This window comes from Gallinula chloropus (assembly GCF_964237585.1).
Source record: "Gallinula chloropus genome assembly, chromosome: 4".
Classification (NCBI taxonomy): Eukaryota; Metazoa; Chordata; class Aves; order Gruiformes; family Rallidae; genus Gallinula; species Gallinula chloropus.
In genome coordinates, this window is record NC_140088.1 from 54,711,526 (window position 1) to 54,728,872 (window position 17,347).

Consider the following 17,347-nt stretch of genomic DNA (forward strand, 5'->3'; position numbering starts at 1 on the left):
ATTTTAAAAATGTGGGTTGCATTTCCCCTTTTCCAGTTGAACTGTACCAGACTGCCATGACTTCTCAAATAGGATGGAGGGTGGCTTAGCTACTTCATCTGCCAGTTCAGTCAGGACCTGTGGATGCATGTCATCAGCTCCCATGGACTTGTGTGACTTCTGTTTCCATAAATGTTCTCAAACCTTATCTTCCTCTACAGTGGGCAGTTACTCTCCCAGCCCCTGCCTTTGCATTCTGTGCCCTGGGCAGCATGACTAGACCCCTTGATGGTGAAGATTGAAAAAAAAAATTGAAGACCTCAGCCTTCTGCATATCCTGGTTAACCAGGTCTCTCATTTTGTTTCAGAAGGGGCCTCCATTTGTCCTAGTCTTCCTTTTACTGCTGACACAGAAACTTTTCTTCTTGTCCTTGATGTCCTTTTTGTTTGACTTTGGGAGCTACTTATTCCGCTGCGCAGACCTTCAGGTTATTGCCTGTCTTCCCCTTTTTTGTGACGCATTGCTCCTGAGCTTGGAGGAGGTGATCTTTGAATACTGATCAGCTGTCTTGGGCCCCTCTTCGCTCCAAAGCTTTGTCCCATGGTACTCTACTGAGAAGGTCCATGAAGAGGCCAAAGTGCAGGGTAGTGAGTTTGCTGTACAACCTCCTTGCTGCACTGAGAATCTTGAACTTCACAATTTCTTGGTCACTGCAGCCAAGGTTTCCCTTGAGCTTCACTTTCTTCACCAGCAGTTCCTTGATGGTGAGAACAAGGTCCAGCATAGTACCTCTCCTCATTAGCTCCTTTATCATTTGGAGAAGGAACCCATCAATACACTCCAGAACCTCCTGGATTGTTTATACTCTGTGTTGTCCCTCCCAACAGATATCAGGGTGGTTGAAGTCTCCTATGAAGACCATGGCTTGTGAACATGAAGCTGCTCCCATCTGTTTATAGAAGACCTCATCCACTTGGTATCCCTGATTTGGTGGTCTGTAGCAGACCATCACTCTAGTCTCCCTTGTCCCTGTGTTCCCTTTAAGCTTGACTCATAAGCTCCTCAGTCAGCTCCTCATCCATTCCCAGACTGAGATCCATGCTCTCCAGCTGGTCACTAACATAGAGGGTGACAACCCCTCCTTTTGTTCCCTGCCTGTCCTTCCTAAAGAGCCTGTATCCTTCCATCCCAACACTCCAGTCACAGAAGCCATCTCACCATGTCTTTGTTCTGTGGAAGGGATCACATTCCCATAGAGGATTACATAACCTATTTGACCAGCTGCTAAGTAAGGGCCTGTAGTAGCCTGCTCCACACTCTTCACTCATACACACCCACAGCTTTTCCTTCAGACTTCATGCAGAGAGAGAGAATGGCAGGAGATGGAGTTTTAACATTAGATATTTCTATGCCAATGCTTTAGTCATTTAACTTTTTTCTCTGGCCATGCTATTTCAACATTAATTTTTTCAGGCTAGACAGAGGAGCCACAAAGTGCCTGGAGTCCAGAAGCAATGTGCTGCCACTTCCCCAGGCAGATGTGGCATGTGAGAGCACTTGTCTGCAGGTGCTCCACTAAGGGCAGCTGGGTGCTTGTGTTCTGGAAGTCTTGTGTCCAGATTTTGAAACAGAATGGGAGTAGAGGGGGATATTGACAATAGTGCCTGCTTCTCTCCACAAATGAGAAGTGCTATATGTGTTTTCTTGGGGTGGGTAAGTTGGTTGCATTGTGGTCCTCTGATTAACATAATTGTGTAACCACCCAAAAGCATTCCTGTTAACCTTAAAAAGTTTACAAATGCTTTGACCAGAACATCTTAGAGTGCACTGCCAACTGGCCCCTCTTTGACAGAAATCCTCTGAAATATTAGCCTACCTTTGACTGCAGTTTCGACAACTGATTCTGTGCACTTAGTCACATAAACTACTTCTCCCTAATCTGAGAAATGTGTATTCTGATGAATTGTTTCTTACAGAAGGCAAAAGACAGGAAACAGGAGTGATACACTTGTCATGTGAAGTGTTTACAGAAAAAAAGCAGAGAGACAAAAGAGCTGTCTTGCATTTGTTTCACTCTACAGGTTTGCATTAACAGAGACTTGGGAAAGTAGTTCAAGAAACGTGTTTGTGCGATGAAAACTGTTACCATAGCTGTTCTGGGGGGGCTGAGCTATTGCTGACTCGTTAAGCAGCTTTTACTCTTCAAAAGACAAAGCTGTGTGGAGTCTTTGAGAGCAGAATCCTAATGAGGTTGCTACACTTGCGCTTTTTTCCCCCTCCTGTCAATCCCAAACCTTTGTAACATGTTGTAATCCACTAAGAGATTGATTTAAAATGTGAAAGATGGATGGGGCAAAGGAAGGGGTCTGGGGGCTCTCCCAAACTCCCTTATAGCCCTTTTTGTACCAAGTGGTCAAGCAGAGGCTTTGCCTGAGCTTCAGCTCCTATCTGCTTCCACCTGCCCCGTTTTGGAGAAGGTGTTTAGTGCCATATGTGTGAGGGATGCTGATTGGTGGATATTGAAAATATGCTGTTGGTATGACACTGACAATAGGAATTAATCTGCAAGAGGCATCAAATTAGCCTACAAACTGTTGAATATGTACATTTATTGCTTGAAGAAATGAGAACTCCAATATATTTTTGGCAGTGTCAGTGGATCACTCTGTTTATAGTTACAATGAATTGAGTTGCAAGTTGTAACTACAAGTTTTTATATGCATCTCAAGGTCGTTGAAGTTCTGTGAGGCCCAACTTTATGGTACTTCTGCTAATATGGTTGGTATCTATAGTGGCTGCACAAGTGGGGAAGCATTGGTAGTACAGTGAAGGATAGGAAGTGGGACACAAAGTAGGGGAAGAAGTTCAGGATTTTCTGTGTGTATGTTCTTTGCTTTGGAAGACAGAATAAAACTGTCCTGGAGTATGTATGGACTACAGTATGACTTCCTGGGTGGATGCTGTGACAGAACTGGAAGTCTAGGTCTTCCCATCAGCAAATATCGTAACTCACACCAGTTAGCAGCAATGGCCCGTGTGTGTCCTGGGACAGGAAAATTTCGTTTTGTTGCTGCAGGAATCAGGTAGTTAGTGCCACCGGTGGTATTCTTGCATGCCTGCTGTGTGAGGGAACTAAATCTTCCCATGGATTTAAACATGATAGCTTTTCAGAGTATTTTTAAAGGTCCTGAAGTCTTCAAATACAAGCAGATGAAGTTTTGGATGGAGTAAACGTTCTAAGAGCTAATATCTGGAAGGACACTAGAGGGAAATGGTAACAATAGCTTTCAATATGAATAAGAATATCTGATCGTGTTACTGAAGGAATTTTGGCAGTAGGTGCCAATAACTCCCATGCAGATAGAAGCATCAGTTCTCATTGATGCTGTGAGTAAGCTCATCAATTACTTCATTCCTCTTCAGTTAAAATAACAAAGCTTTGGCTTTATTTTTTAAGATCAACTAGTAAAGTATCAGAGTTACATACCAGCCAATGTACAGAAACTGTACAGAGGAAAACAGACCGAACTCCTACCTTAAGAGTATTACGTAGACATGTTTTAGGCTGCTAGCTAGAGCCTCCCGTAACCCTACCTTTTATTTAAAAAAAAAAAAAATCAATTTAAGAGGATTCCACTATATATCTGAAAAGTAGCCCGCATTGCAGAATTTAATAGGATTATACTATTGATTCCATCTTTACAGTGCTAGCTAGTATTTGGTACTTGTGAACTGCAGACTATTATGTGACTGAACACAAGGGAAGGGGGATTAGTTTGTAAAAGAATAAGCAGCTTTCCTTTAAACTGCCCTGAACCAAACACACACACCTGTTTTGGTCTCTGTTAGTAAATGCCAACTAACGAAACACAGGTGGCAGCACCTTCTAAAATGTGTTATTTTCTTGTAATTGCTTGCTCTGTCTCCAAGTAGAAGGTAACCAAACCTTGTGTGAGCTGGTATCTGTTGCTGTAATGCAGCTGGCTTAGTTTCTCCAGAAAATTCCACCTGTGTGTCTTGAACGAAACAACAGCTACAACAAAGCTGTCTGGAAACCTATGACATGTAGTAATGTTTCTCCTGGCAATAGCAGGTACTTTCTGCTATTTCTGAACTTAATGAAATAAATGCCCTATTGAAATATCTTCTCCATAAAGATGTATTTTTTGAGAAGTTAACTTTTCCTAACTAAGAAAATAGTTTTATGTACCAAGTCACTTCCCCATATACCACCCCCATTTGTTTACTATTACTTTACCAGTGATCATAGTCACTCCTTCATACTTGCAAAATCAATTAGCCTCTGAGTTCTGGTACCCTTCATGATGACAAGTATTCCTACAGAATGGAATTTATAAGGTTTTGAGAAAATAAATCTGAAATGAGCTTTATTTGGGGAAGCCATCTCTAGCTCTTCTTCCCCCTTTTCTCTACTGAAGTCTTTATCTCTGTGTCTGGCAGTGGGAGTCCACCAAGCTGTTGCTTTCCTGTAGTTTTAGATGGCTTCACTTCCAGAAAGCAGATGCCCAGCTGTGAAAACACCAGCAGAGCAGAGCTGCATAGAACTTTGTTAAAGCTGAACACCAGTACAGTGAGATCCCAGAAAACACTTTACATCTCTAGCATAAACTTTAAATTTGCAGTCTTTCCTGACTCAACAGGTTATGCTGAACTCATAAGGGTAATGGACTGATGTAATTGCTATAATGTCTTTACATCCCTTTATTGGGGTAGGTGGCAACAAGTTACTTCTCTGTAGAACAGTTGTCTCTATCTGTTTTTTCTGGTTTTGTTAGTAAGCAGGTGAGGATGTGGAGAGAGAAAGAGAGTGCATACTTTATACTTCTAAACTGCAGATGATGGTGCATTTCAAATCTCCAAAAAGGGAAGCAAGCGAAGAAAAAGTTGTGGAAGAACATCAAGAGTACAATGACATATGTGAAGAGCAAAGACTGGTCCCACTAGCTTTGAATGGTTTTCCCTCTCCCAGCTGGTATATGCTGTTGTCAGTAGTTAGCTGCTGTATTACATAGAGCACAGCTTGCTGACAACCTGGCTCAGCTTGAATCTAAACCAACTTAATACCAATAGAGATTTCTAGACCTGAGGCATAAGGTTTGTGATCTTTTTAGTCCAGCTTTTTTGGCTGATGTCAAACAATATCAGTTTCTCTCTTTTTCTTTGGATCTATCAAGTCCTCATTCAGAACAAAATGTGGTTATATGAGGTGAAAGAAAAAAAACAATCCAGTGACCTTTGCTGTAGTTGGTAGGGATTAAAGCCATATGGGATGTGAGTGCTTCTGTAAATCGCACTAGAGGAATCGTTTCTTTGAAATGAAACAAGCATGGATGAGAAACACCTATCTTTTATACTACCTTATTCAATTAGTATTTGAAATACTTATAAAATCTGAGGTTCTTCACTGTGTAACCTTAGCTGTGGATGGATTGTCAGCCCTGTTTATTGAATGTATGCCTTAGAAGAATACTAGAAAAGGCCATTACTTTTGCACGGTAGCAGGGGCAGCACTTCTGCTATCATTATATGCTTTTGAGAAAGGAGTCCATTTGCCCAACGATACATGTGCAATTAATGTCCATGATTGCTCCTAAAGCTAATGTGAATTGTAAGCATAAAGCCTCCCACCACTTTTGAGCGAGAGGGATGCAGTGCCAGGCAATGGCAGTCAATGTTCTCTGTCTCATCAGTCATGGGAGAGGGTGGGGGGTACATTGCATCACTGCTAACTACATAATATTTCTGGAAACAATATGCCTGAGTGCATGGGCTTGGGGAGGACACTGAAAAAACATCATGAAGTGTATTCCGTCCCTTATATGCTTCTGGTAATGCAAGTTGAATTTATTAGCAGTTTGTTGCTACAGTAAAAAGCATTCCCAAGATTTACTGCTGAAACAATAGCTGTAGATGTTCAGTCCTGTTGTATTTATTGAAGGTTTTGTTGAGCTCATGGCATCCTTTGATTAATGGCCATCTGAGGCGTATTCTGTAACAAGGACTGTGTCAGAGTTTTGTGCCACTGTATTTCATAAAGTTCTACCAGGCCTTTAGGGAGAGGGAGTGCAAAAACATTAACTTAACGGGTGTGTGGGCAAGTGCTAAAAGTAATAACTAATTGACTGCCAGTGAGGACTTACACATTTAGAGTACACCTCCTCAAGTAATAATGGGTTTTACATTTTACTTTAACACAGAGTAGCCATTATCTTATTGCTGGGATGAGTTTCAAGAGCCTGCATCCTAAAAGCCCAGAACTTTTGCAACCATTTAAAAAGACAATGGAGGAGTATACTGTAGTCTTGTAGTAGTCTTCTTTCCTTTACAGTGGAGTGAAAAGGTGATAGTATGTGCAAATCATGGTAATAGAATAACACCAGCTTTAGCTTGCAAGAATTCTTTCAGTATTTGAAAATATACACATGCAAAATCGAGGATCTTAATGCTTACATGAACTCCATAGAAGTGTATCAGAGGATTAAGGCTAACTTTATTCAAGTGTATCCAGTGTGATCGATTGATAAGATTATTTTTTAAGAAGCTGCCAACTCTTCTTTTATGGTTTGAGAAACAGAAATTAACCTAGAATCTAAAGATTAAGCTAGGTCCTTGGTTTGTGCGAGGTGTCTCCATAAATACCTTTTGTGAGGTCACAACAGTCCGGCAGTACATCAGTTTTATTGCTACCGCTTTTGCACAAGTGTCAATGGTTTGGTATTTAGCAGGGAGTAAAAAGTAGGAAATCAATGTAACTTTGCCACCAAATACTCATTTGATGTGTATTATAGGAATATGTTTACTGTGCAGCTCGTTCCACTACTCTTACTATTTCACAGGCACTGGACTTGTATTATTTTGGGTCCAAAAAACTGACTTGAATTTGGTATTTTTTGAGTGCACCCATTTCAAAGTGTAACCTTCTGACTTCTATGATTTACTGTGGAGTGAGTGTGACACTTAGTCATTTGTATCTTATGAATTAATTTGAATTGTCTGCTCCTTTCCTTCGGTATTTCTAATAGTTTGGCCACAAGGTCAAAGGAAATATAAAAAAAAGCTACAAGAATTATGGCAGTCGTTGCCACTTCCTTTTCAGAGGGAAATGAATATGATATTTAGAGAAGCTAAAGTATCCCTTAAAAAAAAAAAAGAAAAACTATAACAATTATTAGAAATAAGATATTAGAGTAGTAGTTTTTATTGAGCTGCCTGCATTAGCAATGGAATAATTTCTTTTGAAGAATGCCAGTGCCGTTACATTGGATAAATATTTAGTCCCTACACTTACACAAATCCAAACTGACTTTATCTGAAATCAGTTGGACAGCTAAAGTCAGTAAATTGTTGATGCAACTGATAAATGGTATGTAATTATTTAGGCATCTTACTACAAATCCATCTCTAAATAAAGCAAAGCAAAGGATTCTCAGTTATGTAGATGCTACAAACTGTATACATTGTTTTGGGGCTTAGCATGGCAGTCACTAAATTCCCTTTTGGGCAGCAAATGGAGTGATGATCCTCAATGCAAGAGTTTGGTATCCTTCCAGCCACCGTTTGGGCAGAGAGGGGACAAGACTAATGCTGTAACTTTAGTTCCCTGTTCTTTCTTTCTTTCTTTCTTCTGTCTGCACTTGAGTCATTTATGCAGTTGTCCTTGCTCTGCTTCCAACCTCAGGTCCCAGGAACACCTTAAGCACGTGGCTGCTCCCACATACGGAGTGGTAGGTGCTCAGGAGACCTTGTCCATGTGGGAGCAGGATATCTGCTATGGCATGACTGTTGATGGAGGCCTCTCGTGTGCTGGTACCTGCATAAGCTTTGCCAGTTAGTCATCCCTGTATTTAAACTGTGTGAAGGCCTTCGTTTGTCAGTATTGGTCCATTATGCAGATGAATTAAGTTGTAAAGAACAATTTAGGAAAGCAGCCAAGTAACCACAGCCCTGCTGGTGCTGGCGTACCCTGCTCTTTGCTTAAATTTAATGAAAGCCCTCCCCCGGAGAGTGGATATCCTGGGAACTCTTTTTCTGGATAAGGATGTATTTAAGTTTTTAACTTGAAAGGAAGAGGCAGAACATAAAAGAGATTTCTAATGCGGAGTAATGGAAAAGAGAGGGCTCTTTCCACCAGTGGAAAGATGCAGGATGCCAGTGGTGGTAGAGACAGTGTAAGCAGGAACGTGTATCTCTGTTGTAGGAGATGTGAATGTTGTCCCATGTATGTGGGACCAGTTGTTTCAATCTAGTGGCTCAGTTTTAACTTGTGTCTGTGTCTTCTCTGCTTTTCTGTGTCAGCTGGGTCAGCTGGGTAGTTCCATTGTTGTGTTGCTTTTGAAAATGGAGGTGGGGGAAAATGTTCTGTTAGTGTTGTGACAGTCTAAAATTACTTATCTTGATCTTTTCCAGACCTTTATTCATAATGGAAGAAGTTTCTAGAGGCAGTTACAAGTTGTAACTACGTGAGTTAGATCTGGTTATGCTTTGCTGGTTTGGAGATTGTGTTCAGAGTAGCTTTTGTGTGCTTGTTCTTTATCACTCTGCCATTCATGAGTGAATATTCATGGATCATTTCCTTTCAAATATTTACTGGGTTGTCTGTTTTCATATGTTAAGTCTTTGTATGAAATAAGCAAGATAATTTTGAGAAAACATTTTAATTAGAGCCTTAGAAGCCATAAATATTTCACTATTTAATAAAATAGTGCTACAAGATGTAAATGATTAAATGGACCATATTTTAGATACTTTAAGTTGTATAACTTAAAGTTATGCATGCTCTCCCATTGCCAGATGTGATAAAACCTTGATACCTTGCAACCCATACTTTTTGTTTCCAAGTGAGTTACAGTATTTTTTACTTTTTTTCCTTTTCCAATCTCCTTGTAGAATATGGTCTTTCTTTGCTGAATAACACAATCAAGCTTTTGGGAGCAGAGGTGGGTAACTTGTTTTACATTTTTATCATCAACTTGTAAACTACTCATTTACAGAATGAGGCAATCTTGTTGTAGAAGATGATAAAGATATAATTAATAAAGAAGCTGATAATGTGAAGCATCAGGGTCAGGTAATATGATTTATGAGTATTTTGAATACAAGTCAAGTCTCATTGTATTTTCTCTTACTGAAAAGTTCAAGAGTGATTTTTGGTTAAAGTTCTGAGTGCTTTCTATTTGAATAGGTAATGAAAATGGGAAATTAAAAATATAAAAACCATCTGATTAATGCAAACCAGTTAATGCATGCTTTCCTGCGGTGATGTAAAAAGGTCTGTGTTGTAAGAACAATAATATTTTCAGAGTTTATTTACATCTGCATTCAATTCCTGGTGCTTTCCTTTCTGAACCACAAAGCTCAAGATGCGTTACCGTGCTGTGAGAATTTCATCAAAATTGAGTGCAGCTACATATTTGCATTTTGGCAGGCTGGGAAGGAAGGTCACACGTTTACAATGAGTACAAAGCACTTTGATATTCTTTTTCATCCCTGGGAACAGGGTAGACTGCATGAATGGTTTTGATAGTTTTCCATGAAAAACTTATGTGAAACCAAACTGCAGCCCCTGCTTTGAAGCAGTCAGTGATGAGGGAACGCAGATTTATCACTTAAAAATGAGAATATGAAGTGCCAATAGAAATAAAGTTAGAAGGAAAAAAAGTTGATTCTTTAAAGCAGATAAATATGTAAGTAAGACTAATTTTTGACTTGAAGTCCTGAGCATTTCTTAGGGCCTCTTTATGTTCTTGGGGAATTTGATTTTTACTTCCTATACTACTGAAGTGGGAGATCCATCAATATTAATTGATCAGTGCTTTTCTGTGGTGCTTTTTCTGGTTTTGGGGTGGTTTTATTTTTTCTTTTTAAATTTGGTGGACCATTTTCTTGCAAAACTGAACCCTGTTATGTTCCCTGCTGGAGGTTCTAAAGTAACCTGAGATTAGCTCCTCTTGGAGTAGAACTGTGTATGTTGCAGTTATGTTATGATAATATACCTATACAGCTAATGTTCAGATGTTATTTGCTGCTCTTGCTGTCATCTTGTATGCAAGATGTCAAAGGGAAAAATTAAATGATGTGGATTCTTTGCCATCCCATGTGATTTGTCAAGTGGTATTTTGATATTAGCTTCTATACTTACTTGTGAATATTAATTACGAAATGGATTTACCACTAGGAATTTTGAAAGAGATAATTCTGTCCACTATTTATCACACTAGCTGATGAGAGGAAACTAAAGTTTTCTTTTGAAAAGCAAAGCAGCCTTTAGCTTAATTTATGGAGTTTAAATATCATTCAGTATTTAATAGATATTAAAGTATTATGAATACCAAAGAAAATGGTGTCTATATTCTTCTCTTAAAATATACCTCGGTAGGTGTTGGCAGTTGAATTGCTGAACAGTAAAAAATAGATGTTTCTGTCCTAATCCACTCCATCTGAGTCTGGGGGGAAAAAAGGTAGATTGAGTATTAGTAAGAATAGCTGCTAAATACTTACACTTCATCTCTTGCAAGCTCAGTGTTCTGAGGGACAGGCAGACTGAATTACACACAAGTACAAGATAATGATAGGGATAGTATGAAGAGAATCATAAGATAGATGGCAGCACTTACCTGCACCTGCCTTGGACAGATGAGCAGCCCTTCTTTTGGACATCTCTATTTCTTTAGAGAAAGATACCTGGAAGTCCAGCTATTGCTGACCTTTTTCTTTTTTAATGCCAGTATTATGAGACACAAATTTTAGTAATTCCAGTGAGGTCATCAGAACTGTGTGCTTGCATCAGCTGAATGTAATTTAAATATTTGAACTTCAGGAACCCTTGCTAATCTCTTTCATAGGTCTTTAATTGCCCAACACATTGTAGTACTTGCACAAATTATTACAGTGCTATTGTCTCATGCTGTTTGGACATGTATACTGGCATAGATTTATATTGACTTAGAAGAATTGTCAATTAATATTTCATAACTGTAACTCTTAAGATAAATATTCTCTACCAGAAGAAGAAAGAGGGTAGAACAGATCAGAAAACATTTGCCATAACAGGATAGGTAAAAAAAGATAAGAAATCAAATACAGGGATGATGTCAATGAGTCATAATGATACAAGTGCACACATGCCCTGCAATTGATATGAGATGGTTCTTTAATTAAAAACCTTCACCTCAAAATAACATCTGTAAAAATTATTTTGTGATATCACAGCAGCAGTTATTATGCAGTAGTTATTCAACTCTGTTTTGGTAAAGTATTTTGCAAAAGCCAAACTGTGACAGCAGTACTTCAGCTGACAAGTGCCCAGCTCTGGAAGTGGTCCCATTAGCTTAACATGAATTCATGGTACGTTTCCTGTGAATTCCAAGGGAATGCTTGTTGCAGTAGGAAGCTCAGAAATCCGGTTGAGTGTTAGATATGTCAGTGAGAACTGACAAGACTGAGAGCTTGCAGGTCCTCAGGTATCTTTACTTTAATGTGGTTAATACTGTCCCACAGAATGGGTAGCGTGAACTTGACCTCAAATGAAACATATTGTGGTGGTTTAGGCCTGGCTGGAGGCCAGACGCCCACCAAAGTCAGTCTATCACTCCCCTTTTTAGTTGGACAGGGGAGAAAATATATGTTGAGAGGCTTAGGAATCAGTGTAAGGACAGGGAGAGATGATTCTGTCATCAACGACATGGGCAAAACAGACTCAACACAAAGTGAAGGAATGAAAACTACCTAATTTATTACACTACACACAGAGTGAAACCAGAGTAGGATAATGAGTAGTGTGACCAGATCTTAAAGCACTTTCCACCACCTCTCCCTTCTTAGCAGACTTCCCTTTAGTCATGATTTTGCTCCCTTCTTCCCCCCTGTTGTGTCATGGGGGGGGGGGAGGGGGCTGGGACTGGGGAAATCGGGGTCTCAGTCACATTTTCATGAGCTGTTTTCCTTTTCAAGATCTTAAAAGACCTCTGCCTCCCCCACCCCTTCCTTCTTAGCATACTTCACTCTAGTCATGATTTCACTCCCTTCTTTCCCCCATTGTGGCACACGGAGGGGCAGGGACTGGGGAAATAGGGGTTTTGGTCAGTTCCCTGCAAGTTGGTTTCCTTCTCGGCTGGGGGGGGCATTCATTCCACACACCCTCCTCCTTCTGCACTGTGGGGTCCCACCCACAGGAGACAGACCTCCACAAACTTCTCCAACGTGAGTCCTTTCTCACAGGGCTTTATCTCTTCATCAGCTACCCCACTGTGGATCACTGCTATGGCAGGCAGTAATAAATCACAATGTCTCTCAGTCCCAGTCCTCCACGGGATTGCAAGCCTCCCCCCAGCAAACCTGTTCCAGCACAACTCTCTTTTGCTCATCTTTCCCTGTTTCTCTCCATGGGCTGCAAGTGCTGGCAGGGGTTTGCTCCAACACAGGTCATAGCATCTTCTCTATGTCTCTACCTCCTCCATCCAGCGTGGAGGCTCTCCATGGGCTACAGGTGGGGTCTCAGCCTTTTCCATGGACTGCGGGGGGCCACCTACTCCACCTTGGGTTTCTCCACAGGCATCATTCTCTCCAGCACCTGGGGCGCCTCCTCCCTTCCCTCCCCTGCCTTGGTGTCTGTACAGCTTGTTACATCTTCTCACTCCCTTCTCTGGTGGCAAAATGCAGCTGCTTGAATTTTCTGTCTCCTCTATGTGATTCCCAGAGGTGCTGTGACCATCTCCGATTGGCTTGGCCCCGGTCAGCAGCAACTCTGGCTTTGAAATGGTCGACGTTTACTCTTCGGGGCCTGCAGAGAACTTCTAGCTGCTCCTTACAGCAGCCATTCTCTGCAGCCCCTGTTCTCTCCCAGGACCCAGCTAAGCAGAACTGCAACACACATGTAATCTGTTTCCAGTTTAGGGAAAATAAAACCAGCCATATTTTCTTCTTAACATGTAGTGACAGGAACTATCGTTATTCATGTGGACAATTTAAAATGTAGTCTTTTGTCCCTGATTAGAAACTTCAGTCCTTTTCTTCTGGGGATACAATATATCTGAATGACAACCAAGGGTTTGAGCTGCAGCACAGTGATGGTGAACATACTTCTGTGAAGCTGGTATCCAGGTCACTGGAAGCTGTAGAAATGCAGTTGCAGTTAACCTTACTGGTGTGGTTTGTTTGTCTTGAGAAACCGTATGGTAAAGAATTCTGTCCTTGAATTTGAAAGAAGGAGAATGCAAGATTAGTGAAATAACTTCCTTTCCTAATCATGTGATTTCCTTTTAAGGTCCCTAACATCATTAAGAGAGACCATGGTGGGTTTGGATTTCAACTGATGAGAGAGGTATATCGTAAACCCCTATTGTTAAATAATGAAATGGTGGAACATCCTGTTAAACTAGCGGGAGTGCCCAACACATTGATGAATAATGAAGTGATAAAAGGAGCTCTGAGAAAACTTGTGGCTGTAGCAAACAGACAAAACGAGTGTGTGTGTTCAATGCTTGTACCAGAGGAGTTTAGGAATACACTAAAGCAGGGTATTGCCTTCTCCATGGGGAAGCCCTTGGAATGGTCTCAAAATGCAGTAGCAATAGGAGGAGTTTGAGACTAAAACAAGAGAAGGAATTGTAACAAATCTAAGGTTAGCATAGCATTACCTAAGAGTCCTTGGGAAATTAAGCAATGAAGTGGCTGACCAAATGATTGTGAAGCATGACCCTGCACTAAATCAACCTTGATATCAAGGGAATGTAAGGTGGTAACTGCAAGTACTTCTTTGTTCTGATCCTTCACAGTGTGAGAGTTCTCCACGAAACTTACCAAATATATACTGGAAGCTGGTATAGCAACCTTGGTAAATAATATGGGGGAAAAAAGGAGTAAATAATAATGTGACAGTTAAATACACAGCTGTTCAGTCAGCTTTATATTTGACTTTATACTTGAGAATGCTCGTATGATGTGACTAAAAGGCATTCAGAACTATGGTATTCATAAATGCAAAGTAATGCACTTAAGGACAAGATAAAACAGCTGCATCAACATATATGCAATGTTGGGCTCTAATTTAGTTCTCAGCACTTAGCAAAGACAGCTTGGAATTACATTAAAGAACCAGAATACACCCGGAGTAGGAAAGTACAGAGGTGTGGAAAAGAAGGGAGTTTTAAAAGAAAGATGAAACTGACTCTTCACATGAGAAAAAAATTTACAGCAGAGGTGAAATGTGATGGAGATTTACAAAATCATGGGAGCATAGAAAAGGTGAATAGGGAGTGATTGCTCACCATTTCTGACAATGCCAGTTCTAAGAGGTGCCCAATGCCATTATTCAAACAGTAGCTCTAAAGTAGAAACTAATATCCCTTTCCCCCCTTGGAGAGAAGTTAGTAATTTAAACTTGTGGCTTCTGGGGTAGGGAGACCAAGAGAATAAGAAAAAAAATTTGAGAATCCAGTGTCCATTAATGGCTATAAACCATCTTCCCCAAAAAAGTGATTGTCAGGTGCTTGTATGGTATTGGAAAAAAGGTCTTGTATGACTGGAAGAAAAGGTCACGTCACTCCCATTTATAAGAAAGGGATCAAGGAAGACCCAGGAAATTACAGGCCAATGAGCCTCACCTCTGTGCCTGGGAAGATCATGGGACAGATCCTCCTGGATGACATGTTGGAGCAAATGAGAGGTGAGTGAGTGATCTGGGACAGCGAGCATGGCTTCACCAAGGGAAGATCGTGCCTCACCAATCTGGTGACCTTCTATGATGGAGTGACAGCATCAGTAGATAAAGAGAAGGCAACTGATGTCATCTACCTGGACTTGTGCAAGGCCTTTGACACAGTCCCCCACCACATCCTTATCTCTAAATTGAAGAGATGTGGATTTGATGGGTGGCCCATCCAGTGGATAAGAAACTGGTTGACAGAATGTAGACAAAGGGTGGTGGTCAATGGGTCTATGTCCAGGTGGAGGCTGGTGACAAGCGGTGTCCCCCAGGGGTCTGTCTTGGGACTGGTGCTCTTTAACATCTTTATCAGTGACATGGATGATGGAATTGAGCGCACCCTGAGCAAGTTTGCGGATGACACCAAGCTGAGTGGTGTGGTCGACACCCTAGAAGGAAAGGAAGCCATCCAGAGGGATCTTGACAGGCTGAAAAGATGGGCCCGAGGGAACCTAATGAGGTTCAACACTGCCAAGTGTAAGGTGTTGCACTTGGGCTGGAAGAATCCCAGACATAGATACAGACTGGGAGAAGAGCTTCTTGAGAGTAGCCCTGCTGAGAAGGACTTGGGGATTGTGGTGGATGAGAAACTCAACATGAGCCAGCAGTGTGCTCTTGCAGCTTGCAAGGCCAATGGTATCCTGGGCTCCATCAGAAGAGGGGTGGCCAGCAGGGACAGGGAGGTGATTGTCCCTCTCTACTCTGCCCTCGTGAGGCCCCATCTGGAGTACTGTGTCCAGGTCTGGGGTCCCCAATACAAGAAAGATGTGGAACTGTTAGAGAGGGTTCAGAGGAGGCCACAAAGATGATTAGAGGGCTGGGGCACCTGCCCTACAAAGAGAGGCTGGGGGAGCTGGGCTTGTCAGCCTGGAGAAGAGAAGGCTGAGGGGGGACCTCATTGCAGCCTTCCAGTACCTGAAGGGAGCTTATAAGCAGGAGGGGATTCAACTTTTTAAAAGGATAGACAATGGCAGGACAAGGGGGAATGGATTAAAACTAAAGGAAGGAAGGTTTAGATTAGATATTAGGGGGAAGTCTTTTACAGAGAGAGTGGTGAGGTTCTGGAACAGGCTGCCCAGGGAGGTGGTGGATGCTGTGTCCCTGGAAGTGTTCAAGGCCAGGTTGGATGGGGCCCTGGGCAACCTTGTGTAGATCCAGGCCTGAGGTTGGTGTCCCTGCCTGTGGCAGGGGAGTTGGATCTCTATGATCCTTGAGGTCCCTTCCAACCCATGCCATTCTATGATTCTATGGTTCTATGATTCTATAATTCTATGATTCTATGATTGCAGGTAAGGATCTTTCTCCTGATATATACTTCATGTCACAATTCTCTTTACTTGGACACTGAATAGCTGCTTGTTGAAGGCCATGTAACAGGGTAAGCAGACCTTTGCTCTGATGTATGTGTCTCTCCTTTCTCCATTCATATATATTTTAGCTCTATTTTAAAATTTTGGCATGCTGAAGAACAAATGCACTGGAGCAGTTTCTTAATCAGTGAGCTTTCAGAGGTAACTGGTGGGAAGCTGTTGTTTGAGCCACCATTTGAAGAAAGTAAGGCCTAGCCTTCTGTGATAGGCATGGATCTGAAACTTTTGGCACTCTACTGTTAATTTGCTACGTAAGTGCCTGAATTCCCTTGATAACTGCATATGCAATGGAACCTCTGGGACAAAATGGAATGGAAGCTGAAATTAAAGCACTACAAATTGCCTGGTAGAGGTAGTGACCTTGTTTACCAGGTTTGAATGCTTAGACCTGGCAGCACTGAGCATCTCTGATCCAGATGAAATTGATTCACGATGATTCTGAACCATCATGGTTATGACAGAGCAGCTCAGTGGAATCAGTGTGGAAGCACATCAGCTTTCGGAAGGTACTGCAGTATTAGGTGTAGGCAGCAGCCAAACAAATGTTTCTAGGACCAGCTGAACAAATGTTTCCAGGACCATGAGAATGCTCTGTCATCTAAATGTCAATTCAGTGCCCAATGTCATTTGTGGCTTTATCCCTGTGTGCTAAATAAAAATCTTTCTCTAATTTTCTAGCTTTAACCCCGTCTCAGGATATATTGAAAGAAAAGTCTCTCAAGGCTATTGCTTTTTTTCTTGTCCTCAATGATAATTCAGCATTTATGAACAATAATGATTTTGAGTCTATCCAGCCTTAAATTTATTTTCATTTACACTTATTTGGTGGCTTTCTTGGCTGGTTATAATACTTCCCCCACTCCTTACCCCCTAAAGCTCTCCTGAAATGTTCTGTAAATGCCTAATATTGAAGCAATCAAAGAGCTTTCCAAATTGTAGCATGTGGATAGTAGGCAGGCATAAGGCATACACAGGGCTAGGCTATAAAGAGATATTCTCTACTGATACATTTTTCAGTGCCAGCATAAAAGCCAGGTTTAGCCTTTTTGTCCAGGAATCAAATTCTCCATGCCCATGAGCTACTTAGGAATCTCCTTTCGTTTGCAGTGTGAGCCTGCCTCCACGAGCAAGGGTTTGAAAAGAGACTTGTGATATTTGTTTCGATTTGGATCATGGAAAAAGTTTGAGCTGGCAAAGCCAATAGTTGGAAAAGTTTTCAAAAATTACCCCTCTGCCATTTCTGTCTTTGGAATGGCTTGTCAATGAACTTCAAAG